Here is a 26,594-nt window from a genome sequence, read left to right on the forward strand (position 1 = left end):
TTACAGGAAGCCTCAAATACTGACACAGGATGAACTTGTTTTGGCGTTCTTAAAATACCTGGTCTTCCCTGCCCCCTGCATACAGACAGAGCTGTCTCTTTTCGTTGAGTCTTGTACCTGCCCCGAGGGCATGAGGGGGCCACCACATTACCACAAGGTAGGAGCCATGTGTTTTTGGCTGAGTCATCCTGCTTGAGATGTTTGAGAAGTGCAGGCTTGGGCGCCTTGCTATGACTGGTAGCTTAAACAGTCTCAACTATGTTGGCATGAAGTCTGCAGAGCCTGGCCCATGCCCTGTGGTGAAACTGAACTCCTGTCTTTGGTAATCCCTCCCAGTGTATGAATAATTGTGGAAGCATCCTCTTTCAAGAGGAAAATAACCAGCTCCCCGAGAGCTGCGGCAAAGCACTGGAGCTTGGCTTCTCAGGCTCTGTTTCCCTTTTAAGGTCAACAAAGTGTGCACCCTACGAGTGGAGGAAAACCCCTGGCCAGCCCTAGAGGGAGAGAGATCCTCCATAGACAGATAATAGACTGTTAATGTGCAGTGTGTTTGCTAGTAGTAGGGGCTCTTATCAGTGACTTAAAGGAAACATGTCTCGCTCATTTGTTCATAAGGGCACAAAGGGAAATCAGTGAGTTTGGCGTTTATCGCAGAGTTAAAAAAAAAAATTCAATCAGGATTTAAAGCTCCATACGGATTCTAAATACGACATTTCACTCAGTGTCAAGTTGAATTTAACCCTGGCATGATATCCTCAGATGTCCATAGTCTACCCAACCAAGAGCTTACCCTGGGTCGGTCTGACAGAGACTGATCTGTGTTATCCATGAGTGATGTCTTGTGTGTTTTAGCATGACCCGGCTTAAAGGGAGTGTACTTTGTCACTGTGTGGTCAGGGGATTTTCTTAGTAAGATTACAAGCCTGTATTCAAGCCCCATTACGAGGGAGTGCTCTACTCTCCATTCTGGATTAGTCCAATCCCTGGATTCCTGCTGGGAGAACCAACAGGGTTCTGATTTTACCAGCCACATCACACCCCCCCCCCCCCCAATCCATCCCAGTGAGGCCTGGCCCCTTTAATCTGGCCTGCCTGCCTTTTTTGCCCTGGCACCTCCAGCCCTTGGCCTGGCCTGGGCTCTAGTGTCATCCACGTCAGTCACTTCAGTTGGTATGTTAACTTGAGATTCTTGCTGTCCCATTTCTAGCTGCTAAGATTGACAGACATTAAAATGATTGCAGATGTAACATATTTTCTTAATCTATGACTATTGAAACAGTAAAAAGACGTGACCTACAGAAATTGCTATGCATGCATACAAGGAACTGATATTTTTCATTCAGAGTAATGAACGCATGCAACAAAATGCTTCTATCTTAGTCAAAAGGCTATATAGCCTATTATTGAACATGCAATTGTTGTAATGAAGCTGTTAATAAAACATCATTTTCAAACATTTGCCAAAATGCCATTCGTGGGAAACACTGTTGTAAACAGAGCACCTAATGCCAGCGTGATAGAAGAATTTGTATGTTTAAGATAATGACTAAAGTATTCCACCCTGAAACCATATAATTGTATGAAATGTGTTCGAGTCAAAATCCAATAATGTGTGTGACTAGACTTTTTAAGACTAGGCCATTGTGTTACTATTTTGCAATATGAGCAGGGTATAGTTGAGACATTCAAGGACAACTGAACTGTCGACTTGTGATAACGGTGAAACTAATAACTGGAATGAGGCCTCCCCACGCTAGGGAGGAGAACTGTTAGAAACGGCTTGCAGAAGATGATGAAACATGTTATATTGTTTATCACACTTCTGCATGTGAACAGTGGAAAAATATAGACCACGTAAAGAAGTGGAATTTCTACTGATGCGAGTTCTTTTGTGTGTGTGTGCTATAAAAAGATTGTTCTCATTTTGAAGACAGAGCGCTCTCTGAATAAAGTATTGATCTAATGCAGGCTGAGACTGTCTATTTCTTTGAACTGGGGATTTACAACCTTCAGGAATTAGACAGAGATATAAAAGAGTTCAGTTAGAACATTGGGATAGGAATTCTCGTGACAACTTGGTCCTTCGAGCCGGATCTCAATACCTGTTTCTGTCGTCCCAGGGGACACCGAAACTGTGCACGGGCGGATCAGGAATCCGTAAGACAAAGACCTGACCTCTGAAATTGAGGGTCCATTTCAGGCCGGTGGCGAACTGGTACACGACAGGAACGGTGATGAGATCCAACCTACATTGAATTCTCAGCTGCAGGAATAAGGTCAGTAGTCTATATTAATGGATTTTAGGGGTAGGATCTGAACTTGCATTAAACGTATACATTGTTAAAAAAATCTGTAGGTAAGGTGATAATCACTAGTCAAACAGGATTCTTATTCGGTATACCGTTTTCAAGAATTTATATAGAGAAAGCTCAACGTTAACTATCTAGATAAATATAAAATGGGGGGAGGCTGAATATAGAATAAAACAGGAGGAATTGGGTCCGCGATGACTCAAGGTAGTTTATTTTGGTAATGGCCTCAACTATCTGATATTGAGACAGTCTGGGACCGTCAATAGAATATCAGCTGGGGAATAGTTGCGTACGTGTGAGAGATATATTAACAAGTCAAAAGCCCAAGAAACGATAAAATCGATTAAGGTCATTGAACTCGTATATGTGAGACCTAATAATCTATCAAGTCATACCAGTAATTATTCCTCGTTCCAAGGGACAAAGGAGAGGGTTTAAATCCTCAAAGGAGAACCCGGAATTAACCGGGGATGAGAGGTATATGGAATCCAATGATACGAGGAACATCTATGGTCTTAAGTGGAGAAAGAAGTATGGGTTTGAAGGACTTCTAGATGTAGACCAACTCAAATCTATGATTAAATAGAAGTGCATGTAAACTGTGGAGATAATGTAAGGGAAACAGCAGGTTTGGGGAAGAATTGGACTTACAAAAAGGTGGACCGGATTAAATTCCTATAAGCGTTCAAGGTCATAGTAAACTGTAAGGAAGATTTAATTACCCTTAAAAAGGAATGACCTAAGTGGAGGAAGAAGTATGGTTTTGAAGGACGCCTAGATGTAGATAAACTATGATAAAGCAGATACATAAGACTTGTGTAGATAATCAAGGGAAACAGCAGGTCAAGGATTAGATACAGCCATGGTGTGGATGTCCGAAACCCGGAAAAGAAGGCAAGTATAAAGAAAGAAGAAGAAAGTGATAAAGATAGACAGAGACAACGAGAGCAAGAGCAGAGAGAAAGAGAGAGAGACAGAGAAATGGAGATGAGACAGAAAAAGGTTAGACTTCCCCCATTCCCCTGAGCACAGAAAGTCTAGCAGTGGAAGGAATAGTCCATCCAAAAACTGGAGTAGAAGGGTTCAGGAGGGATATGGGAGGACTGACTGAAAGTTTCAAGCTAGACACAGGGATACCGGAGATGTTATGGTTAAAAGGAGTGGCAGATGTGGGATTTATTAAAGGAGTTTTACCTGTAACTGTTACGCCTAAATTATTCTATTGACCTTATTGAAGGCAGTATTTATTGAAACCAAAAGTAATAGCAGGTATTGTACCTATGTGTAACTAAATAATGGATAATGATGTTATTACTGGAGGAGAAGATGTTTTTTGAAACTTGTCCATGTTTTTAGTCCGAAAGGCTCCACACTTAATGTGATGGAGAATGGTGCTGTACTTATAAGGAGTAAATAGAAGTATTATTTTTAAGAGTTTCTTGCATCCCTGGTTCTAGTAGTCTCCTAAATTTGGTCTAATTAGATAGTAGATATTTCTCTGATTGATTTGGTAAATTAGTTCTCTGTGATTGATTTGGTAAATTAGTTTTTCTTAAATTTGAGTTCACCCAGATAGGGGTGGTTTGGATTTATAATTTTGGGGCGAAGGTGGGTTTGAAAGTCCCACTATTTTTGCTTAAGTAATGTTTAGAAACCTGTTTAGTAAGTTTTATTCTCCCTTAGGTAGTTAGCTGTTGTTGTATGTAGATATTTTTGTGAGAAATTTAACACAAGGCTGTAAAATTTACATTATAGTATTATTATATTTTTATTGTTGAATAAGGTTATAAAGTTAGCAAGAATAAGTTTTAATTATGGTAGACCTATGTTAAGTATTTAGGACATATTTTAAGCCGGCAGAGAAATAGATAGATAGAAAAACATTGATTTTATAAGCGTTAAAATTAATTAAGAAAATAAAATATGTTGCAGTTCTTAGGTATTGCAAATTACTGTAGATAATGGATCCCACACTATGCAACATATATTAAATTATTTATGGTACTGATTTATGATTAACCCATGTTATTGTTAGATAAAATACAGTGCACTCCCGAAGGAGAGATTTCATTTGTACAGATAAAGCATATGCTATGTTTAGCATTTGTTTTATTTAATTATTAGAAGATTTTTTATTTAAATAGTATACCCAAAAGACAGGGATAAAAGGGTTCAGGACGGTATTGAGACAAACTGAATCCGCTATGTAATAATCTTAGGGATTACGACTATAGATAGGCAGATTTTCTTTAAATCTATGACTGTAAGCAGGGAGACAGTGAGACAGTCAGTCAGTATTTGGTAAGATTGAGGGAGGTATTTAATGCAAATATTGGATTAGTAGATCCCGGACCGGAAGGAGATGGGCAATATTATTAACAGTTGAAGATAGCATATTTGAGTGGTATGAGACCTGAAACTTGTCAGGCAATAAAAAAAGATTCTGATAGGATGGGGAACTGCCACTTTGGCGACGTGAAGAGGTATACAATTCACAATGAACACCATGGGAAAGAGGAGAAGAATAAGAAAGAACAGAGTATCTAACAGTAACTCTTGGGGAAATAGTAGACCAACATAAAGGAGGCTTTAAGGGGACAGGACCTAACAGAGAAGGGGAAAAAATGAACAGGATCAGATGATAGAAAGTGTTTTAATTGTGACAAAACAGGACATCTGGCCCGAGAGTGTAGAGCTCCTCCAAAGGATGAGAGACAAAGACAGTACCGAGACAGACAGAACAAGAATAGGAGGAGACAGGAAGACTCTGAAGAAGAGGAGGAAGCATGACTAGATTGGGAAGAGGAGGATAGTGAGAGTGAGGAGTCATTAGATCTAGACTGTGAGGTATTCGAATTTGCCAACATAGATTGAGCATTACAACAGGAACAGAAACCATACACAGCAGCACAGATACATCTTAAAGAAGACAGAACATTTGAAAGATAATTTTTACAAGATAGCCAAGACAGGGCGCCCCAAAAGGAATTTGACATGTGGAAAAGAAAAGGAGCGGTCCTACAGAATAATGTTTGGTATAAGGATAATTTACCTATCTTACCTAAGTCACGGTTTAGATATGCTGCATGGGCAGAGCCATGTGTCAATAGGGGGGATGGTAGAGCAGGTTAGGAAACACTTTGTGGCCTATGGGATAACACATCATCAAGGTAGAGTAAGAGCACCACTGGGGGAATACCCCCCAGGTAGAATATCCATTCCAACAATTGGAAATGGACTTCATTGAACTATCCCGAAGTGAGGGAAAGAAGTGGTGTTTAACAATATAAGATAAATATATTAAATGGGTAGAAGCGTTCCCAACTTACTTGGCAGGCATGATTACGATAGCTAAAGCATTGGGTCAAGATATTATCCCTAGATTTGGTTTACTAGAATCTATTTCTTTAGACAATGGATGACATTTTTTGCTAAGCAGGTAAAAGATAGTATAGGCCAGAAATTGAACATTAAATAGGAAATCGGCAGGATTAATTGAACACAGGAGTGATACGATTTAAAGTACAATTAAGGAAAACACACATGAGCACAGGTAGAAATTGGGTACAATGTTTACCAATAGTATTAATGACTATTAGGGTAACTCCAGATAAAAATCGTCTGTCCCCTTCGAGAAAGTGTTTGGTAGACCATACAGAATGCCTGAATTGGGAGGACCCGAGCAGGCCGACATAGAAGTAGAACATACTCTAGCAGAACACATGAGAAGATTGTTTGTTAACCACACTCGTATGTCAAAGATTTTGTGTCCCACAGGTGAATTACAGAAGGTGATTCACTCAATCCAACCAGGAGACTGGGTTTGGATCCAGTCTGAGGAGAAAAGACTGGAAGCAGTCCCATTGGGAAGGCCCATACCAGGTTTTGTTGGTAACTGCCTTTGATGTTAGAATAGCTGAGAGAGCCACTTGGGTCTACGTTACCCACTGTAAAAAGGTAGGAACACATACAAACACTGCTGAACACACACAGCGTTAGGGAGCAGAACCGAGTACCAATAGGGTCCGGGGGTTACCTCCCTAAAGAAGATTCCCTATCCTGACCTATCATCACTGTGTGCGCTCATAGAGGTGTGGGTATGGGGTGGTTCCTAGCAGATAGACTAAGGGCAGGAGAGGGTTGGCGGTTTTTGGGAATATGGGGGACCCTGAGCTGCATCATAGTCTTGGTAATTTTCCTGATACATCCAGATCCACCACCTTCCGGCACCTATTATACTACGCCCCCACCATTGTTAAGAAGTAAAAGAGAAACGACCAAACATACCGACCGTCAAGTAAGAGTGACCTACAAAATAGGAATCAGAGGGGCAGAATGTAGGTGATTTTAATGGCTGTAAGACGGTAGTTAATGTGACTGACTTAGATTCGGAAGCACAGGAGAAAATTCTGAACCTCACAGCCCCTATAATGGATGTATGGTGGGCTTGTACCAGCAAAGGACGTATCTGACAGATACTACCAAAAGGGTGGGAAGGTACTTGTGCCCCGGTGTTATTGGTCCAACCAGTTCGAATTAGTCATCAGAGGCCAGTTATAGGAGGCCAAAGTAGGCACAGGAGGAGGAGTAGCCCTGTCTAGATGGATGCTATTGGCATCCCCAGGGGAGTTCCAGATTAATACAAAGCTATGAATCAAATAGGTGAAGGCTTTACCACTACGTTCTTTTGGTGGTTGACAATAAATAAAAATGTGGATTGGATTAATTACATATATTATAATCAACAGAGATTCATGAATGAAACCGGGGATGCAGTAAAGGGGATCTCTGATCCGCCACCTCCCTCATGACCTGGCAAAATAGGCTGGCTCTCGATATGTTATTGGCCGAAAAGGGCGAGGTATGTAGAATGATAGGGGTTCATTGCTGTACTTTCATTCCAAATAACACAGCACCAGATGGAAGCGTCACGAAAGCATTGGCTGGGTTGACTGCTCTAAGTGAAGAATGGGTTAACTTCTCACGAGTCACCAACCCTGATCCGGTAGCACCCCCCCCCACCCCCCACTGATTAGCATAGCTAGCATAGCGTCACAAGTAACTTGTAGCATCTAAATATCATTAAATCACAAGTCCAAGACACCAGATGAAAGATACAGGTCTTGTGAATAAAGCCACCATTTCAGATTTTTTAAATGTTTTACAGGGAAGACACAATATGTAAATCTATTAGCTAACCACGTTAGCAAAGGAGAGGATTTTTTCACTCCCAACAGTTTTTCCCTGCGTCAGTAGCTATCACTAATTCGACTAAATAAAAATATATATAGCCACTAACCAAGAAACAAATTCATAAGATGACAGTCTGATAACATATTTATGGTATAGCATAGTTTTTTTTTTTAAATGTGCATTTTTCAGGTATAAATCACAGTTCTACATTGCAGCTGCAATCTGAAAAGGTGCCGACCAAGCCAGAACAATTACAGAGACCAACGTCATATAACTAATTACTCATTTTAAAACATTTCAGAAAAATACACAGCGTACAGATATTGAAAGCCCAACATCTGGTGAATCCAAACAATATTTCAGATTTCTTAAATGTTTTATAACGAAAACAAAATGTAGCGCTAAATTAGCATAGCTATACCAGGCAGATTCGGCTGGGCGCCCACGGCAAGATCACATGCACAACAGATATGATATAACATCGTAAATTGGGTCTTACTATGGCTGATCTTTCATCAGAATGTTGATCAAAGTGTCCTTTGTCAAGATGAGTTGTTGGTTCCGTTCAGAGTCGTTCCTTTCCCACTCCATTTAGCACAGGTACCGGTCGAGTGGCACGGGTTTCTCAAACGATACTAAAATCTAACAACGGAACACCGAAAAACTCCCTAAAAAATTCAAATAATCTGATTAAACTATATTGAAAAAACATACATTACGATGATCTGGTCACATGTATCAAACAAACTTCGACACGGAGATAATAATGGCCGCACAACAGAAGACAAACGTAGCTCCAATTTCCATGCAACAGAGAACCGGAAGTTGTCGGTCATGCCAAAGATTTTGCTCTCATTTCACGTCAGTCCCAGATAGACAAGAAATTTTTCCTCTGACGTCCTCTAGACACCCAGAGGAAGGCCAGTGAGTTGTGTTTCGGGTCATAGGAGGCACGACCATATATAGGCAGAGCTTTGAAGCCAGCATAAACATCTTGATTTTATGTTCTTGGTCATGGAAAGTGCTGTTGAATGACTTCTGTATCACTCAGAGACAAAATTGAAACGGATTTAGAAACTAGGGATTGTTTTCTTTCCAATGGTATGATTCATATGCATATAGTAAGAGCAATAATTGAATAAGAGGCAGTTTAATCTGTAGAGCAAATTATGCTAATGCGAAAATAGCACCCCCTGTATTCTCAAGAGGTTAAGAACTCAGGGGTTAATACATCTGTGACAGGGTGGTTTGATGAAATGTTTGGCAAATGGAAAACCATAGTAGCTACCATCTTGGGGGCTGCTATTGCTTGTATCGGTATGCCCGTATTATGTGGCTGTCTTATTCCCTGTGTCTGAGGGTTGGTGAGCAAGGTGTTGGAGAATGCTGTGACCCAGCAGATGGTGAGGTATGGGCCCATACCTGACTCAGACCAGTGGGATGAACGCTACATGCCTCCTGGAATGGTGGACGATGATGCCCAATTTGACCCTGATGACCCACAATTAGATAAAAAAATTCTTCGTTCTAACGTGTGACGGTTATTGTGTAAATCTCAAAAGGAAGAGTTATAACTGGAAGTAGAAATATAACTATACCCAGGTGAGGTGAAATAGACGTTGTACATACATTTATGGGTGTGATGATGTGAATTTTTTTATAAACAAATGTTCTATCAAGATGTAATATTTAGTCAAAGGGTGGATTGATAGAATAATTTGTATGTTTACGATAATGACTAAAGTATTCCACCCTGAAACCATATAATTGTATGAAATGTGTTCGAGTCATAATCCAATAATGTGTGTGACTAGACTTTTTAAGACTAGGCCATTGTGTTACTATTTCGCAATATGAGCAGGGTATAGTTGAGACATTCAAGGACAACTGAACTGTCGACTTGTGATAACGGTGAAACTAATAACTGGAATGAGGCCTCCCCAACCTAGGGAGGAGAAAAACTGCTAGGCTTGCAGAAGATGATGAAACATGTTGCAGAAGTGTGATGAACAATGTATGTGAGTTGTGGAAAAATACAGCTCACCTAAAGAGAAGTGGAGTTTCTACTGTGTGTGTGTGTGCTATAAAAAGATTGTTCTCATTTTGAAGACCGAGCGCTCTCTGAATAAAGTATTGATCTATTGCAGGCTGAGACTGTCTATTTCTTTGAACTGGAGATTTACAACCTTCAGGAATTAGACAGAAACATAAAATAGTTCAGTTAGAACTTCTCGTGACACAGCGGAGCTGGAAACACTGTTCTAAACAGAGCACCTAATGCCAGCGGAGCTGGAAGCACTGTTCTACACAGAGCACCTAATGCCAGCGGAGCTGGAAACACTGTTCTACACAGAGCACCTAATGCCAGCGGAGCTGGAAACACTGTTCTACACAGAGCACCTAATGCCAGCGGAGCTGGAAACACTGTTCTACACAGAGCACCTAATGCCAGCGGAGCTGGAAACACTGCTCTACACAGAGCACCTAATGCCAGCGGAGCTGGAAACACTGCTCTACACAGAGCACCTAATGCCAGCGGAGCTGGAAACACTGTTCTAAACAGAGCACCTAATGCCAGCGGAGCTGGAAACACTGTTCTACACAGAGCACCTAATGCCAGCGGAGCTGGAAACACTGTTCTACACAGAGCACCTAATGCCAGCGGAGCTGGAAACACTGTTCTACACAGAGCACCTAATGCCAGCGGAGCTGGAAACACTGTTCTACACAGAGCACCTAATGCCAGCGGAGCTGAAAAATGTGAGATAAGAATGTGACAGATGAAAATCTCAAACAGAGGGGGAATCTAATAGCAACAACTACGATGAGTTGCTAATATGACTAGTATTGTGCCTTTGGGTTCTGGACAGCGAAAGAAAGTTGATATGAAAACCAATAGAACGGCAGAGAAATGCTGGTTAATGGCATCAGGAAGTCTTTATAAAATAATTGCTTCCACTTTTCTATGGCTGGATTTTGGCTAGGCTACTTTGAAGTAACGTTTGTTCACGGTTCAAACAATTATGCAGCCTCCAGCTCACATTGCATATCGGTGGGTGACACGCTGACAGCCTGCCTACCGTTGACTTATAGCCTATGCATTCAAATGGCGATTCGGGGGCGCGCTTTATTTACCAGTTGAGATTGAGAAATACTAGCTGTTTTTAATTGTGGCCATCAAAACATTTTAGAATGTTTTTTGTTGTTGTGACACTGCATATTTGTTGTGCGATGACTGCTTATAAAAGCAGTCCAGTACCAGCTTTTTGAGGAGCTCGTCTTGCGTTGTCTGACAGGCAATAGGCTATTCTGCTCCTCAAACAAGGCTCTGTAAGCTTTGCGCGTGTGATAAATAAGATGCATGACGACTAACGAAAATACACGCTGCAATATAATTCCACAAAATTATGCAAATTAACCTATAGACTGGATGTGACCGGTCAAATATTTTTTCACTGGCTAACCAATGTAACCGTTAACATCTCTACTAATGGGATGCAATTTTGCTTTCATGGCCTCGCACAGTATAATGGCAGTCTGACAAATTTGGTAAGCGTTGCACCTGTTCTCTTTAGAAGGGAAGAGGACAAGATCCAAGCGAAAGCCCGTTTTATATTGAATTAATATCTGAAAAGAAACAAGCTCTTGGTTAATAACGCCCTCTAAGATTGAAATCATGTTATTCGCTCTCCTTTATACATATACTTTTCCACAATACCACTGAGCCTAACTGTGGGGGGGGTGTGGTCCTCTTGAGTCAACTTATCATTTGTGCTAGTGGACACACTCAATGTTATTTGAACAACTGCCATGGAACAAATGTGAGCGAGGGGCTAGGTGACAGCGACACAGGAATGTTTTTTTATTTATTTATTTAACCGTTATTTTACCAGGTAAGTTGACTGAGAACACGTTCTCATTTGCAGCAACGACCTGGGGAATAGTTACAGGGGAGAGGAGGGGGATGAATGAGCCAATTGTAAACAATTGTAACCGAGTTGGCACATGTGAAGGCCTTTGAAAAGCCCCTCTATCGTTCAAATCCTGATAAACCCCTGCCCTCAGAGTTGGGACAAAGCAAGGGTTGTGGGGCTGGCTGGGGGGTTGGTTGTGAGGGGCTGTCCACAGGGGTAGGAGAGGTTGGCATAGTGAGGCTTTGACCTTTGAAAGGTTGCACTAAGCCCAGCCTCTTCTGGAAGCCATACAATGTTGGGGGAATAGCACAACCTGAATGGGGGAAGATGACTCCCTACGCCAGATCTCATTAGGAATGTGAAACGCCAGTCAGCATCTCGGTAACTAATTCTCCGGTTTTCTTTTGTTTTGTAGGATTCTTTGGACTTCTCTACTGCAGCCCTTTTAAAGCAGGATTTTAACGTCACCCATCCGCGGACAGCCATGGAATCGGTATGTATTGCTACATTCTCTCCACGTTGTCTCTGGAGCCATCTCTGTTTCTTGGTCCTGTGTTTGTCACGATGTACTGAAGGATTGAACACACAGTATCATTTTTTTGGGAATGTTGTTTACAGAAAGGGGTTTGTTTTCTAAGGCCCGTATTCCTGTACTCCAGCAGTCTTGTTGTTTTGACTGGCCATTTTTCGCCAAACCATCACAGATGCTAAGTAAACTACACTCATATGGCAGTATAGAGAGTGATTGCTGTGGAACTGAGACAGAGACAGACAGGAGCAGTGCTAGTACCAACTGGCAGCTTTAAAGCCCTGCACTCTCGACTGGAATGTGTGTATTAAGAGCAGGACTTAGTGCATGCCCAGGCCCTGCCTTCCTGTCCCTTTGTTAAAGGGGTTCTGTGTTTTAGCTGGTGTGGGCTTTTGTGTGTGTGATTTGGTGTGTATGCATGGCTGTTTGTGTGGCGAGCAACTTGCTTTGGAAAGTAGGTCACTGCTCCCGTAGAGCTCAGTGTCACTAATGAAGAGTCCCTCTCCTGCATGCGGCTCATGTGACCGTGCTGCTTGATCAGTAAGTAGTGGCAGCCCCACGCCTCTGAAGAGACGGCCGCCTTTTCCCCACGGTGCACAGCCCCAGCACACAGACTTTCAGCATGGGGGCTGTACAATGGATCTCCCCTCTCGTTCTCTCCCTACTCTCGTTTTGTTCTCCTGTAGCCTTCTCTTTAGCCAGACTCTGTGCAACGGGAGCTGGTGATGTTTACCTCTGAAATCATACCGTCTGCTTACCGTCAGTGGAAACCAAGGAAACTGATCAAAAAGCTCATTATGCTGCCAGTACCGTTTCTCTCCTCCCCACCCCCACCTCTCCTCATGTGATGCCAGTCACATGGTTTCCAGGCACCAGTAGAGTAAATCAGAATCAGATTTTTATTTTTAACTGCTCTACATCCTCCACTTTGCCAATGGTTAGCAGAAACAGACGTAGGATTACTGTGTACCTCTCTCTCCCTCTGTTTCATGCGCTGTCCCCCCCCCCCCCTCTCTCTCTCCTTTCTCTCTTTGCCACTCCCTGTCTCTCTCTCTCTGTCTCTCTGTGTTTAGCCTGCTCCCAGCCCTCGGCGGTGCTGATGTTATTGTCAGCGTTATCTGCTGGTTGGGAGTTGTGCTGTGTTGGACGGTAGTGCAGATGAAAGGGTCTCTCTCCTGTGAATGTTCTCCCTGCACCGTTTTGCCTCTACTCATTACCAGCGTGTTTATTTTTTTTCTCTCTCCCTCCTCCCCTTTCCAAAGTAGGCCTGTTCTTCAATGGGATTAGTCTGCAGCACTCTGAACAGGAAAGTGGGCCCTGCCAGTCATATTACATAACTCTCATAGCCTGGCTTGAGACAACTATAGGGGCTTTGTTCCCCCAGACCCAGCTCCCACCCGCCTACCTCTCCCCCTGGCAGGCCACATGCTAATGCTCTATTGAAAGAGTCTGTGTGCTCCAAACAGGCATGGCTCTGTGGCCAGGGAGGAGAGAAACTCTGCATCATTACCCTGCAAATTGGCATTTCACTCATATCTTTAGCTGAGGAATGTGAACTCGAGGCAGAAGGAGCGGGAACTTTGGTGTGATCTTGTACGCATGTTGAATGATGAGGTGATATAGGAGGTTGTGGACCGTTCAAAGGATTGAACCTTTTGCGGTGTTGGCGTGTCATGTATTGTTTTTCTCTCGTTTGTAATGTTCTTGTTTGGGGTTATCCCCTCTGACTAGACTATTGTGCCCCATTAAACCACTTAGGTTGCAGACCTGTATTGTTGGGGTTATATTGTTCTCTGGGATAAGCCCCTGCCTCGTGATTCTATAGCTTATTTGAGCAGAAGTTTGACGGTTTGTTCATTTAGTAGGCTTGCTGCATAATGTGAAGAGCAGGATTGGTAGGTGATAAAATGGTGCCTTTGCCCAAGGTTTTTCTTGTCATTCTGTTCCAAGTCATTAGAGCTAAGCACCGAGGAGGAACCGTTCTTTAAGATAATATCCAAGAGTGTGATGTCACTGTTCCATTAATCAGCACAGCTGCTGATTTGGCTCAAGTTCAAACACACCCTGAAAGGAAGTGGCAACTAGCGCTCTCTCGCTCTCGCTCTCTCTCGCTCTCTCTCGCTCGCTCTCTCTCTCTCATATCCCACTGCAGAGGGAGGGATGTTGGTAGCTGTGGTGGGTATCGCCAATATGTGACGACTCCAATCAGCGTTACGGCCTGGCTGATGGAAAACGCCTACATGTATTTTTCAACTTACCTGCACTTGCCGACACTTTCTTTGTTCCTCGAAACGGGAAAAGGTCTATCTTTATAAATGTGCAGGTGGTTACAAAAACCAGAGACAATTCTGATAGATATTAAATCCATGTTTTGTGTTGAGTGAGAAATGCCTCTTGCATGTGTAGATCTTTGTTTTGGTCGAACTGTGACGTGCTGTCATCTACTGCTACACTTAGCCGAGGCACATAGACAATCCTAGTTCCTGCCAAGATGCTGGGAAATGCTAGGTGTGCGTCAGCTAAGATGGCGAGGAACCTACTTGGGCAGCACAAAACATGGATGTAATATATTTCAGAATTGTCTCAGTTTTTTGTAGAACCACATGCAACTGGACACAGGCGTTTTATACGATACTATTTTTCCCGTCTCGAGAACAAAGTATAGCCAAATGCAGGTTAGTTGAAAGATACATGCCTGCGTTTTCCATTAGCCAGACCGTAATGACGATTTGGAGTCATCACATATCGGAGATACCCACCGTAGCTAGGCAGTACGTAGCATCCAGCTGTCTCTCGGTCTGTCTACTCACAGGACACAACTATAAATGCGGAAGTGTGCGGTGGCAGAAACTTTGTATTGTGTGTTTTCTCTTTGCAGATGGCGAAGCCCCATGGCTGCTAGAGGAGTTGGAGGTAGCCGTAGTAATAGGAAGGTACAGGGGGTCATGTCCCACTCTGCCACTGAAATGGTTTTTGATGGCAGGTTGGTCCTAGCACCACACTGGGCTTTGGAAATTAGCATGTAGGTGTGAGAATGAAAAGGATAAACAGCGCCCCGGCTACATAGAAAATTGTTTTTAAGTGTTGACTATAGGTCACTTTCCCCTAAGGTATGAAGTGGTTTCAAAGGGAAGTGGTGGGGAGATGGGAAGGGAAAATATTTTAATCTTGAATGTGTCAAAAGAGAACAGTGCTTTGAATGCAGTTTGTGTGTGGAGAAAGCGGAGAACAGGACGTATCTGTTTTTTAATTAAGAGATGTTATGCTGCCTGCTTGAAAAGAATGTGCTGCTAGAAGGTCAGTGTTGATTCTCATGCTCTGCTCAAGGGTATGGCTCAGAGCTGCTGACAGCCAGGCAGGCCAGTGTTTGTCCCGCCACTCCCACACACTCGGTCAGAACCAAGCTCGCCCACCACAGCATCGTACTGACTGCATAGGAGAGGCGACTGGCTGTGATGGTAGATAGCCAGTGCTACTCTGAAATGGTCAGATTTGTAGTGTGTGTCTGGATGCTGAGGAGTTGGCTGGCTGTTTTTGAAGATGGGACAGAATGTCTTTAAATGTTCTACCTCCCCTTCTCCAAAGCCAAGTTCCCATCAGTGAGTCGTCCGTCCACAAAGTCTGTGTTTAGATCTTAAGTTAAATTTTTAGAGCTGGGCTTTGGCTTAGCGCTGTGAACAACAGTAGCCTCTTTACGGGCTTCTGTGTGCCTTTAACTAAAAGATATGACAATGCATTGGACAAGACTAGACAATGGCTTCACGGGATTCTGTTCAATCAGGGTCCAAGAGACCAGAGTGACTGGTCCCTAGCCTGTTCCCTGTCCCTCTGCCTCTCTCCCTCCAGTACAATACCCTCTGAACAGTGCTATGTATCCGCCAGGCACCCAGTGTCTCCCTCTCTGGGCCTCTCTACTGTACCTCCTCCACCCCTCATCTCCTCAGAGGATCAAACACCCCCCCCATCAAATCTGTGGGGGGGGGGGGGGGGGGCATGAACCACAAAACCCAGTGGAACAAATGATAGTGTTTGTTCTAATGTGAGTTAAAGGGGCCCTCCCACAGCGTGTCCTGGCAGCCTGTGTTTCTGCCTGTTTGCTAGGGTGTTTAGAACTCTGGCTGGGTGATTTAACCTCTCTAGGGTACGTGAGACGTTAGCATCCCACCTCTTCAACAGCCAGTGAAAGTGCAGGACGCCAAATTCAAAACAGAAATCCCATAATTAAAATTCCTCAAACATACATGTATTTTACACCATTTTAAAGATACACTTGTTGTAAATCCAGCCACAGTGTCCGATTTCAAAAAAGCTTTAAGACGAAAGCAAACCAAACGATTATGTTAGGTGAGTGCCTATTCACAGAATAACACAGCCATTTTTCCAGCCAAAGAGAGGATTCACAAAAAGCAGAAATATAGATAAAATTAATCACTAACCTTTGATGATCTTCATCAGATGACACTCATAGGACTTCATGTTACACAATACATGTATGTTTTGTTAGGTACAGTTCATATTTATATCCCTAGATATGAGTTTACATTGGCGCCTTACGTTCAGAAGTCACAAAACATCCTTTGATTTTGCAGAGCCACATCAATTTACAGGAATACTCATAATAAACATTGCTAAAAAATACAACTGTTATGCATGGAATTTTAGATGCACTTCTCCTTAATGCAACCGCTGTGTCAGATTTCAAAAAAGCTTTACGAAAAAAGCAAACCGTGCAATAATCTGAGTCGGCGCTCAGAGCCCAATCAAGACACAAATATAGCCGCCATATTATCCAGTCAACAGAAGTCAGAAGTAACAATATAAACATTCACTTACCTTTGATGATCTTCGTCAGAATGCACTCCCAGGTATCCCAGTTCCACGATAAATGTTTGTTTTGTTCGATATTGTCTATCATTTATGTCCAAATTCCTCCTTGTTGTTCTAGCGTTCAGTACACTTTCCAAACTCACAACGTGCGGGCAGGTCCAGCGGAAAGTATGGACGAAAAGTAAAAAAAGTTATATTACAGTCCGTAAAAACATGACAAACGAAGTATTGAATCAATCTTTAGGATGTTTTTAACATAATTCTTCAATAATGTTCCAACCGGAGTATTCCTGTGTCTTCAGAATTGCGATGGAACAGAGCTCGCTCTCACGTGAACGCGCATGGTCACTTCATGGCAGACCTGACTCATTCCTCTCTCCTTCGGCCCCACTAAACAGTAGAGGCATCAGACAAGGTTCTAACGACTGTTGACATCTAGTGGAAGCCTTAGGAAGTGCAACATTACCAATATCCCACAGTATCTTTAATAGGAGCTGAGTTGAAAATCGACCAACCTCAGATTTCCCACTTCCTGGTTGGATTTTTTTTCAGGTTTTTGCCTGCCTGATGAGTTCTGTTATACGCACAGACATCATTCAAACAGTTTTAGAGACTTCAGAGTGTTTTCTATCCAAATATACTAATAATATGCATATTCTAGCTTTTATGGCTTTGTAGCAGGCCGTTTACTCTGGGCATGCTTTTCATCCGGACGTGAAAATACTGCCCCCTACCCCAAAGAAGTTAAGGAACATGGAGACACTGTACATTATTTCTTTATCTGACCCTTTCAGCTCAATCTGCAAGCTGTAATTGGATTCTTTCTAATGTAATGTGTTGAAAATATGGAAGGAATGGATTTTTTTCCCTTTGGAGGAGTATTGTGTCAGCTCAGCAGCCTTACTGTGAATAGGCCTACACCACAGTGCTCTTCAGCACTTTGTTAGTGTTGTATTTACGGGGAAGGACAGTTTAATATGAGTGATGGGACTTAGTGCAGATGAATTGGTTATTTCTGCCTTACCTTTGTGTCTCCCTTTCTGGGGCGGGGCGGCAGGTAGCCTAGTGGTTAGAGCGTTGGGCCAGTAACTGGGATCGAATCCCTGAGCTGACAAGGTAGAAATCTGTCGTTCTGACGCTGAACAAGGCAGTTTAACCCACTGTTCCCCAGTAGGCTGTCGTTGTAAATAAGAATTTGTTCTTAACTGACTTGCATTGTTAAATGAAGGTTAAATAAAAAATACAATTTGTCTATGTCACCAGACTGGTCAGCCCAACTTCTGGGCAGCAAGTCTACTTCTCAATCCACAACACTAGGCTTTTCAGCTATTTCTGACTTGACTGTCAATGTCTGTGTGATTTGAGTACTCAATATTAAAATTAATAATGGAGAAAATAGAGAATCATATTTTAAGATCTATAGAACATGATCAATAAATATTTCTAAACATTGCCTCAACGATTTGCTTCGATAGCATTACTTTTCTTATTATTTCACTTGCAGCTGTTGTGTACAATTTCTGAGATGATTGTGTCTGTGGAAATCAGTGAAGTAAGCGAGCGGGCAAGATGGTAGAAAGAGGAGCCACAACAACCATTATCCTCTTCCCTGTCCTTCCCCCATCCCCGAGTGACGCTGTGGTTTTTCCCCTGACTGCTGCCAGGTCTCTCCCTTCCCCTCTCTTCTCTCTGGATCATGATGACTGAGCTGTTTGCACGGGGCTGGAGATTAGCAGGCTAATGTAGTGTTGAGTGGGAGAGGAGAAGCTGAGGCACAGACAGACACAGTGATGGGGCCTGGGCCTGCTGAACAACACAGGGCAGACCCTCTAACATTGGGCCTGGGCTGTGCTGGCGAGAGCCTGACAGCGTCATGGTAAGCTATACCCTTGTGGTGGTGAATGGAATGTATTGAGTTTGTATTAAACGCACACACAGCCTAATCTCCTGCTCTATCCGAGTGCTCTGGTAGTAGACGGGCCTATTTTAGGGAGCCACTTATTAAAGGTTGAATGAGTGGAGTAGCTTGTTCCCTCGTCTCTGGTTTCTCACCATAATGGCAGCCATAATGGCTCCGTTTCTGATTTATGTCAGGCGGGATCTGATTTCAGGAAACTCTGCAGTGAATGTTTTTTCTTCTTCCAGTAATCTGAATGCCCTGTGCTCCCCACCCAGCCCACCTCTCAGGGGAGCCTGGAGCAAAGTGCTCGGGCCTGGGCGGACAGGACTGTAGCACGGCAGCCCAGCCCACTGGCAGGCAGTGGCAACCCAATCCTGCTTCCAGCTTTTCGGTTCAGTCCGCTGTCACTCCAGCAGCCAGAGCACTGTGACCTTGGTTTCAAGTAGCCCTGGCTTGGTAGTAAGCCAATACCACTCCTGGGATGGTGTGACCTTGTTCACCAGCCCACTGTATGTCTGCATGCCTCTCTCCCCCCTTGACAGAGGGGGTGACCTTTGCTTGCTGTGATAATTCAAAACAAGAAATTGAGTCATTGGATGGTCATTGACCCTGTCCTGCTGCTGGTTGCATAAAGGTTGTTGATTGTCGTATTAACCAATCCTGGGCTCTGCTCTGAGCTCTCTGTCTCATGTGATTATTTTTCTACAGGTGCCCTCCATGGTTCCCTGTGTGTTGGCTACAGCAGAAGACTGTTACGTCACCATCAAATGAGCTCCCTCTAGTCTAGTACACCTGTCATTTGGTCCCTTGGCTTGGTTGGAACTGTGAAATTACTTTCCCCCTTTTTTTTTCAATCAACTGATTGGAGCCCTGGCCAATCAGTGGTTTTGTGTCGTCGATACAGGGAGGGAACAGCACGTTTTAATGTTGTCTGAATGAATGGAACTGTTCAGTAGCTAGGCTAACTGTTTGTTAGATATTACTGCACTGTCGGAGCTGGAAGCACAAGCATTTCGCTACACCCCCAATAACATCTGCTAGTCACGTGTATGTGACCAATACAATTTGATTTAACTGATATGCTCTCTTAGTGAAATCCATTGGCTTCTTTTGTGGTTGAGGTTTGTTTGGTGTTGTGCCAAATCACTGTTGTCTCATGCTGGTTATTGAGCCACATGCTTGTTGTCACAGAGTGGTGAAGCCTTACGCAAACACAGTGGGTACTAGCAGTGTATCTGACTGAACAACCTATAGTTCAGCAGCATCCTGTTAAATCATGACGTGGCTGAAGTGGATAGCAGCCGTCTTACGGGTTCATGACCAATTCTGCACTCCAGCCACCCAGGCCATAGTGTTCTGTCTGCTACCGCACGGCAAGCAGTACCAGTGCACCAAGTCTGAAACCAACAGGACCCGAACAGCTTCTACCCCAAGCCATAGGACTACTAAACAAGGCTACTGAATAGCTAATCAAAGGGTTACCCGGCCTACCTGCATGGACTCTTTTGAGTTTTTCTTTTACTGTGGTTCCCAAACTTTTTATAGTCTCGTACCCCTTCAAACATTCAACCTCCAGTTGTGTACCCCCTCTAGCACCAGGGTCAGCGCACTCTCAAATGTTGTTTTTGCCATCATTGTAAGCCTGCCACACAAACGCTCATTTATTACATTTATTTAACATAAGAAGGAGTGTGAGTTTGTCACAACCCGGCTCGTGGGAAGTGACAAAGAGCTCTTATAGGACCAGGGCACTAATAATAATAATAATAATCATAATAATCATCATCAATAATTTTGCTCTTTATTTAGCCATCTTACATATAAAACCTTACATATAAAACCTTACTTGTTCATATAAAACCTTAATTGTGAATAACTCACCACAGATTAATGAGAAGGGTGTGCTTGAAAGGATGCACATAACTCTGAAATGTTGGGTTGTATTGGAGAGAGTCTCAGTCATTTTCCACACACAGTCTGTGCATGTATTTAGTTTTCATGCTAGTGAGGGCCGAGAATCCACTCTCACATAGGTACGTGGTTGCAAAGGGCATCAGTGTCTTAACAGCGCAATTTGCCAAGGCCGGACACCCTGAGCGCAGCCCAAACCAGAAATCTGGCAGTGGCTTCTGACCCCCTCAAATCAGTTAGCCTAGCTACTGAGAGTCCCTGTAATCATAGATTCAGATAATTCAGGCGAGAAAAAACATCACCCAGATAGACCAGTCGTGTGAGAAACTCGTCATCATGCAAGCGGTCAGACAAGTGAAAAGTATGGTCAGTAAAGAACATTTTTTAGCTTGTCTCTCAATTCAAAAAATAAATAATTGTCAATACTTTGCCCCTTGATAACCAGCGCACTTTTGTATGTTGTAAAAGCGTTACATGGTCGCTGCCCATATCATTGCATAATGCAGAATATGCACGAGAGTTCAGGGGCATTACTTTAACAAAGTTAACCATTTTCACTGTAGTGTCCAAAACGTCTTTCAAGCTGTCAGGCATTCCGTTGGCAGCAAGAGCCCCTCGGTGGATGCTGCACTGTACCCAAGTGGCGTCGGGAGCAACTGATTGCACGCCCGTTACCACTCCACTATGTCTCCCTGTCATGGCTTTTGCGCCATCAGTACAGATACCAGCACATCTTGACCACCAAGTCCATTTGATGTCACAATGCTGTCCAGTACTTAAAAAAGATCCTCTCCTGTTGTCCTGGTTTCCAGTGGTTTGCAGAAGAGGATGTCTTCCTTAATTGACCCCCCATAAGCATAACGGACATATACCAGGAGCTGTGCCAGGCCAGCCACGTCTGTTGACTCATCCAGCTGTAACGCATCGATTCACTAGCTTGTATGCGAAGCAGTAAATATGATATGTCACTGATGCGTCGTGAAACAGTGTTGTTTGATGAAGGCAGTGTCTGTATATTTTTTTTTGGCCTTTTCCCCCATCATTGTCCCAGCCATATCTGTGGCAGCAGGAAGAATTAAGTCCTTCACAATAGTATGGGGCTTGCCTGTCCTAGCCACTCGGTAGCTCACCATATAAGACGCATCTAACCCCTTGTTATTAATGGTCTGTTTCTTTTATACATGTCTTAGTACTCGAAAGTCGTCTTTATTCTCGCTCAAAAAACTCCCTTGGCTTATTTTTCAAATGGTCATGTTTCGTTTCTAAATGTCTGCAACAGAGTGAAGGTTTCCCACGAGAGAGTAACGGTTAATGTGATTGGATTGGATGTTAAGTATTTGACTAGGCTCCCTGTACCTCAGTTTGGTAATACCTGTTCTAACACTCTTGCACTGACTCTCTGCAAAAACACACACTGGACTCTACCCGCACACACATACTTACACTGACACACACACACACACACACACACACACACACACACACACACACACACACACACACACACACACACACACACACACACACACACACACTTTTACATTCACCACATACGCTGCTGCTACTGCTCCGTCTATCTATCCTGTACCTATATGTACATATCGGTAGTTACCTCATACCCCTGCCCATCGACTCGGTACTCCCTGTATATAGCCATGTTATTTTAACTCCTTATTCACTGTGTATTTATTCCTCGTGTCACTTTTTATTTTATATTTTTTAACTTTGCATTATTGGAAAAGGACCCGTATGTAAGCATTTCAGTTGGTCTACACCCGTTTAGAACATGTGATAAATAAGATTTGATTTCATAGGCTTCCTCCTGTGAATTCCTCCCCTAGGCCAGCTGCATTACCACCAGCTACCACCTCAGTTGTCACTGTAGTGTTGGTGCAGCCTCTGTCTTCTTGATGTGGTTGGTGCTCCAAATAGGACGCTCTATCTCATATCTGTGCGTGACCAATGAAGCAGTGTTTTTTTTCTTCTTTTTTTCTTTTGTGCCTGTTTTAAACGACTTGGGACTATCTGAATGAAACCTAAAAGCGTGTGTGTTTCCTTTTCTGTTGCGAGGGGTGCAGGGCATTTTTTGTTGTTGCCTGTTGTGTGTCCTGGCCGGTGCATGCAGAGAAACATAGAGGATTAGCAGGCCTGGGCTTCTCTTTGCTCTCTCTCTCTCCCTATCCAGGTGTTCCTCTATCAGTGGGCTCACAGTGACAGACAGCAGACACTTAATGTGGGCCCTGTGTGTGTGTGTGTGTGTGTGTGTGTGTGTGTGTGTGTGTGTGTGTGTGTGTGTGTGTGTGTGCTTGTGTGTGTGCCCCATCTCTGCTCCTGGTTTTGATTCACTCCAGCTGGCCGACTGGAATCAGCTCTGAATCGGCCCAGGCTTGTATGCTGGGGAGAATTCATGCTTGGAATTGTAATTGCTGTTTTATGTGAAGATGTCCCCCATCTCACTAAGTTTCCATTTTAGCTAATGGGGGGGGGGGGGGATTATTGCTTAAAGTGCCTCGTTACATTATGTAAAGTTGGGTGTCTGTTTTTTAATACAAAATCTATTGATATAAAAATAATGTAAAGCTCTGCACTTTCCATCTACCTCCTTTGATGTAAACAAAATGTGTTGCCCTGTCATAAGCTTTTAGCACTCTGGGTTGGAATGGACCTTCTTACGACAGAGGGGTATACTACAAAGCAGGATCAATGAGTTAACCAGAAATTACCAGATATTGCTATAGATTTTCTGGTTCATTAAGAAAGCTCAATTTAGATATGCGTTTTTTGGTTGTTGAGTCAATTAGACCATGCCCATTTCAAGCTTCTCTTTCCAAAAAATACAAGTTATCTGGCTAACTCATTGCTCCTGCTTTGTATGTATACCCTTAGGGCCAGTATAATGGGGATATAGATAGATCCTGAGAAACAGAGCAGTAGATTGATGTTTTGGACTGAGTTGTTGTTCAGCTGTTCTCAGAGATGGTGATAAAGAGCGGAGGGGAGAGATCGAGTCACTGAGCATCTCTGTGTTTCCATGCTCTCTGTCGGAGCCAAGCAGGGGAACAGACGAGGCAGCAGATGGGCTTTCTCGGACTTAACCCTTCCCACGCCTCTCACGGGCCTGTCTGTCCAGGCAGGAAGGAAGGAACGCTCTCATGGCTCGCTCTAGCCACCTCAGTGTTCATCCAAGCCATGTCATATCCACTATGGCGGACCATCGGTGTCTGATGAGAAGTGGTCAGGGTGACATATGGCCGTCTCCATGGGGGGCAACAGTGTGCTCCCTCATCCGCTCTCGGTCCTCCTATCCACTCTCTCACACTCCATCTCCCTCTCCTCTCTCCTGCTGAGAAAGGGCCTGGTGTACTGCCGCTCCAGGTTTATGGTAATGAAGACACATCACACCCCTGTGATAACCACTGGCTGTCTGCCAACTCGGCCAGATGACCGCTGTCTGTGAGCGAAAAGTCTGTCCGTCTCGGTGGGCGGTAAACATGGGCTTAGTTTGAATCTGACTACCCTGCTACTGAGAATCTCTGGTCTCCATATACTAGGCCTAAGCATGCTCACCTGCTATCTCCAAATGCAGATCTAGGGCCTGGGATCTCAGGTCCCTTGTTACCTGTTAATCCATTTTTGCTCCGCCATCTGTTTTGATGGTTTCCCTCTCCCTCCTGGCCCCAGTGTCTTAAATAGAAGCTCCTCTAGGAGGATCGATACAAACTCCGGGGTAATTGATGAGAGGAGGCCGGCTCTGTGACGACCTGCACCCTGCAAGTGGGAACCTGAGGAGATTACAAGGTGGGAAGCGGGTTTCATCACATGCATATTAATCTTTCTCTTTTGGAGAAGCCCAAGTGTGTTGCTCTGTCTGTAGGTGTCCACTGCCTGGAAAGCTATTTGGATCCACTTTTCTCTTTCAGGGAATTCAAGGTTGTGTCTTAGATTGTGTTCCCTTTCCAGATAGTGTCCATCTGTTGCACTGCCATATGACCAATGCTGTTATCTGGCAGCAGCTCTTTCTGGTTCTGTAATGAATACTAGCTTTACTCATCAGTGAAGAGAATAGCAGCCAAACAGTCATTTCAATCCATGGTTTAATCTTCGAGTAAGCTATAGTCGGTGATACCATCTCTTGCTTCTTCTTAACAAAGGGCCACGCTATAGGCCCCCCTGAGGCCTCAACCTCACCCTTTTGGCCATCCACGGCGTCCTCTGGGCTGTTTAGGCTTGGCTTCTCCTTTTTGTTTGGTGGGGAGGGGAGGCGTGTATTATTCAACCTGACCCAACCTGATGCAGGGCAGTAGGGGGGCTCTCTCCTCACTCTCATTGTCTTGCTTTTGTTCTCATTTCACTTCTCAAGGCTCTTTGGACAAAAGTGGCTTTTCTGGTGACCACTGGCTAAGACTTAATGACCTCCCAATGATCGCCAGGGAGGCTTTATGTCCCCCACACATTCTGTTATTGTTTGGGGAACAGAAAGCAGCTCTCGGTCTCTGTTCATTTGAGGCCTGGATTGGAACAGTGATGGCTGGAGCTGTTGATGATGCATGGTGTGACTGATGAGGTGGAACACTTGGACCATGGAGCCCATTGCTATAGGGCCCAAATAAATGGCTCTCGCCCAGCCTCCGGTCCTGAACCCAGAGGACAGAGGGCCTCACATTAGCCCCAGATTGAAGGGTTTCTGTTTTGGTGTGGTTTACTTTTCAGATTAAGTTGTCTGCTTCCGTGCAATGGTGCCTGCCAGGAACCTACAGTGTCTGTCTTGGACATGGTTCGCTACCCTTGTCACCGCCTCTTGTGTTTGACTTGGACTTAGTGAAGCTAGGAATTTTGACTTCCACTCTGAAAGAAGCAGTGAAGGGGAGAGAGGGGATTGCATGTGTGTGTGTTTTTATGCCAGAGGTTTCGAAGAAATGGACTGGACTCTCCAGTGGCAGCCCTGCTTCTCCTGATGGATTCTGGGGTTCAGAGTATTGTGCTGTAGTTCTTGTTACACTGATACAGCAGTATTCTAGCTAAGCAAAACTACAACATTAATTGAAGTTAACTTTCCTTATTAAGTCTCGTGTTCTTCAAAGATACAGAGTGGCATTGCCAAATACCAAGTTTCTGTTTACCTCATTTGGACTCCTTTGCCGTAGACATGGCCCACGAGGAATTATTTATTTTTTGTCTAAATTAGATTAACTCCCCCTCATTCCATCCAGCGCATCATGTGCTTTATTATTCAGTAGGCTATTTGTAACAGTTGTGCAAGGTCATTTTGAGTGTTGCGTTGTTGGGGAAACTACCATGTTTGTTGTTGTTGCGGCAACGACAACAACTTCCCCTCTGCTTCTCAAGCAGCTCTTTGACCAGCTCTTCCTCTTTCCCTCAGCCAGGAATGTGTTCCTGTCAAAATGGCAGGTCCCTCTGGGTTCAGAGTACTCCACATTCGCCTTGTTTGTCATGGTAGTCCCAGGAGTGACTCACAACACAGGACTAGCTGATATATTCTGAACTGAAATAGTACGGCAATTATCATATTTTAATTCCATGTGTTTTTCCTTCTCTCTTTCTCTCCTTCTCGGGAAGAAAAATGTGGTTTATCTGTGCTTCCTGTGTAATTGCTCTACATCAAATCTTTTTTTTTCATTTAACCTTTTATTTAACTAGGCAAGTTAGTTAAGAACAAATTGTTATTTACAATGACGGCCTACCCCAATTGTGCATCGCCCTATGGGACTGCCAATCCCGGCAGGTTGTGATAATCACCCACACAGCCTGAGTGCTGCTGTAGTTTGGAGGTTGTTTATATGTTAAGTGTAGATACAGTGCATTCAGAAAATGTTCACACCCCTTGACTTTTTCCACATTTTGTTACCTTACAGCCTTATTCTAAAATGGATTCAATTGTAATTTCCCTCATCAATCTACACGCACTACGTCATAATGACAAAGCAAAACTATCACATTTACATAAGTATTCAGACCCTTTACTCAATACTTTGTTGTAGCACTTTTGG

General features: G+C 43.6%; 1 protein-coding gene across 5 annotated transcripts in view; it reads left to right on the forward strand.

The window, feature by feature from the left end:
* Positions 1 to 26,594, forward strand: part of LOC139575954 (ankyrin repeat domain-containing protein 11-like) — a 171,342-nt gene that overhangs the window by 29,473 nt on the left and 115,275 nt on the right. For 3 of the 5 annotated variants that reach the window (XM_071401440.1, XM_071401442.1, XM_071401437.1), the window contains exon 2: positions 11,835 to 11,912. The gene's annotated coding sequence lies outside the window, so the exon portion shown is untranslated. Of the gene's footprint in view, positions 1 to 2,120; positions 2,277 to 11,834; positions 11,913 to 26,594 lie in introns of those variants that run through there. The other 2 variants (XM_071401439.1, XM_071401441.1) reach the window with 2 other exon arrangements.

This window comes from Salvelinus alpinus, chromosome 5 (genome assembly GCF_045679555.1).
Source record: "Salvelinus alpinus chromosome 5, SLU_Salpinus.1, whole genome shotgun sequence".
In the NCBI taxonomy this organism is placed as follows: domain Eukaryota; kingdom Metazoa; phylum Chordata; class Actinopteri; order Salmoniformes; family Salmonidae; genus Salvelinus; species Salvelinus alpinus.